Below are 3,407 nucleotides of genomic sequence, written 5' to 3'. Positions count from 1 at the left end.
GAGAAAAACCGGCTAGGGCTATATGTAGAGTTTTTTATTCCCCCAATCAAAGATCTTCTGAAACCTTTGTGGTCCATATGAATAAAGAAATGTCTCAGTCGTAATACAGACAGTAACATAGTTTCACTTATTTTTTGCCAGTAGAATTTTCACATGACCTTATGACAGTACCACTTTTGTCATTTTAGATTGAAAAATTAATAGCATAGAACATGTCTTAAACTTTTAATTTTCTAAAAGTATAAGAATAGAAAGCTCATTTTGTTATTTATTATTTTTTTGTCTTTTTGAAGCACCTCAAGTTTATTAATTTATTAGTAATGTATACCTGATTCTTAGGCAGAATGTGAAGAGGAAGGGTTGCTCTCTCATACTGGAAAATGAACTACATAATACGTTACAGTATGTGCAAATGTGTACATTGACGAATTTTGCAAAAGTTTAATCAACACCCGCTTTCAGTTTATTAAAGAATTTCTCAAGTGTACCCTTGGGGGAGGTACAGAAACCTCACGACCAAGTCCCAGATCTCTTCAGAATTAATTCTTATAAAGGCAGTTTTGATTACGTTGATCCAAGTTATGCAGTGGTGGCAGGATGGGTAAAGGCAAAGTTTTATTTTTAGTTTCCCGATGTGCTGTCTCACTTGATTTAGGAGGGCTTGGGAGTCCCCAAGAATGATCTTCCAGAGAATTCCCGCCATGTGAGTAATTTTCCTGACAGTTTGTGCAGTCATGAGGAATGGGTCTGTCATTATCTGTCCATGATGGGAGAATTGCTTTCTCTGATAAAACCTTCCCATCTCCCGGTAAAGGGGAAGATGTGGGATGACAAAGGGTTTTGGCATTTGGAGAGAGAGGGGGGTGTCTTTTGTATGTTGCAGGGAAATTCGTCAAGTGCAGTTTTGTGCTGTCTTTGCCAAGGTCGTAGGGGAATCTTACAGGGGCATAGGCTTTCTTGATTGCAGTTGGGGTTTTCAGTTCAACTTGTACTTGAGTCACCAGATGCAAATTAGACATTTCTCTCTTCAGCTCCCAGTATCCATTTTGCATTTCATCACTTGAACTGCTTCCTCTTTGGAGAGCTCTGCTCTGCAGATTGTCTTCCTGAGATGGATGTGTTTGTTTGGCTTTTTGTAGTTCTATTCTGAGAGTGTTACATTCTTTCTTCATTGGTTCTAGCCATGGATTTTCAGGTCACAACCCAACTTTTCCACCTCCCCTTTTGATTAAGTGGATTTACATCCCTCATCACCTGTTGTGTCTCCACCTCTGTTCTTAGCAAAGGAGTTTGACTGCTGCTGTTTACTCAATACTTTCAAAGATTCAGGTTGTCTTTGTTCATTTTATCCAATTTGCTCTTTAAATTATCCCTATCAATGCAAACCTCTTGATGTGCATGATAGGCCTTATTTACTTGTTCTCTGCCCACAGAACTTTTTTCTTCATCTAAGAGAGCGCCTGTAAGTTTTTCTTCCAAAAATCTTACTCATTTCTTTAGGAAAGAGTTTTTCTCTGAATCCTTAAGTCGTTTTTTGATGTCTTCATCAAAAAACAGTGACAAGGGCAAAATGTGAAGCAACAGACTCGTCCTATATAATAAAGAGCTAATATACAAATGGTCATCACATCCTCACGCCCTCATGCTGTCATGCAGTAAAGGCTCAGACACTCAACACTGGGGAGAGCGGAGAGGAGACCAGCCAGCATTTAGCCCCGGAGAGGGACAAGCCGCCTGCGCCATGGTCCCAAGCACCTGCGGCTGTGGCCCGGGCAAAGCCGCCCGCCCAGGGTCCCCTGTGGGTGCGGCCAGCCTGGGCAAAGCTGGCCTGGGTCCTGCGTGCCCGCAGCTGGACAGAGGGAGGGAATTCTGTGTCCCAGGTGCCAGTGACCAGCCGCAGGAGGGAATCCTGTGTCCCAGGTGCGGGGCGAGGCAGAGGCGGTTAGGGGCAATCAGGCAGGCAGGCAGGTGAGTGGTTAGGAGCCAGGGGTCCTGGATTGTGAGAGGCATTCGGACATCCCTTAAGGGATCTCAGATTGGAGAGGGTGCCGGCCGGGCTGAGGGATCCCCCTCTCTCCCCCACTATGCACGAATTCCCTGCACTGGGCCTCTAGTCTGAATATATTGAGACCAGATCACTTATCTCTTTTTTGGGCTTTTTCATGATTTAGAATGCAGACCCCATCTTCTACCAGTATATCCATGACAGCTGGAGTCAGGCTGCATTTGGATCCCCAGCATTGCGAACAGGGTCATCAGGGGTCACCACGGGCTCCGGTTTCCTCGAAGATACCCCATCTTTCCCTGCGAAGGCCGCTGCTCCAGGTACACCTAAGAAGGGTTCCCATTTCTTTGGCCTGGGCTGTGCCAGGACAGACCAGTGGGCTGGGTCCTGGGGATCAGGAAGGAGTGGCAAGAGGGGCAGAAGAATCTGAAGCGCCACCAGGAGCAGACCACTTACCCAGCCACACGCCCGCGAGGCGCAGAACCCAGTGTGGCCCCTCAGCGCCTCCGTGGACTGCTCCCCCCTCCACAGCAGGGAAACACAGCTTAGGGGGCTAGAGGCTAGCAGCAGTTGGCCTGAAGGGGGCTGGAAAGCTCATTTTAAAGAAAACCCAACTTAAGTAAAAAAAAAAAAAAAAAACTAAATTTTTATAAATAGCAGTTTTTCTTGGAATCACAAAGTAATACATTCAGTGTGAAATATGACTTGACTTGTTTAAACTTCTTTAAACCAATGGTATCAAATATTACTTTTCTGAAGTTATGGTTATTCAATGGAACTATAATAATTGCATTTTTATTTGATTAATCTAAATAGCATTATATATGCCTGTTCTCTATTATCTAAAATTAAAATGAGTCTGAATTAATTTTATTTATGTAATTACTTTTCTATTTGTGCAATCCCCAAAGCTCCAGTCTCTAAAAGTAGTATTTAAAGGACACATTTCATAAGCTATACTGTATATCATTCCTGTAATAATGTCTCACTTAACTTAATTACTAAAAATAATATTTGATCTATTCAGATGTGGCAGGATTATGGAGAAACCCTAACTAGAGAAATGAAAGAAGGTATGTTGCCAAAATTTATTAATAATTTTAGATATCATTGATTTTTTCAACAAACTGAGAATAGGAAATGGTATCTGTTTCCATGTTTGGATAAAAATATACTGCATTAAATATTTTCTTATCCATGTGAATGAAAAATGTGAAATATTAACAGTCATAAGGAAGAATATACTTATTCCACATGTAATCATCATGTTCTACAGCTCTTTAAAGATCTCAGAAGTCCATGCATCTCTCTTCATTTCTGACTATTCTCTTCCTTCCCTCTGCCATGGACTGTCGACATGCACACTGAAACTACGGTCAAAAACTGGCTTCATCCACTTCTC

General features: G+C 42.3%; 1 pseudogene across 1 annotated transcript; it reads right to left on the bottom strand.

The window, feature by feature from the left end:
- Positions 1-539: 539 nt before the first annotated feature.
- LOC308241215 (5-azacytidine-induced protein 2-like) lies at positions 540-2,204 on the bottom strand (annotated as a pseudogene). The gene is made up of 3 exons: positions 2,140-2,204; positions 1,756-1,849; positions 540-1,591 (listed from the first exon to the last, which is right to left on the bottom strand). The product of its transcript is annotated as a 5-azacytidine-induced protein 2-like (transcript).
- Between the last annotated feature and the right edge of the window lie 1,203 nt (positions 2,205-3,407).

This window comes from Plecotus auritus (genome assembly GCF_963455305.1).
Source record: "Plecotus auritus genome assembly, chromosome: 1".
Lineage (NCBI taxonomy): Eukaryota > Metazoa > Chordata > Mammalia > Chiroptera > Vespertilionidae > Plecotus > Plecotus auritus.
This window is presented reverse-complemented; position numbering and strand designations above follow the sequence as displayed.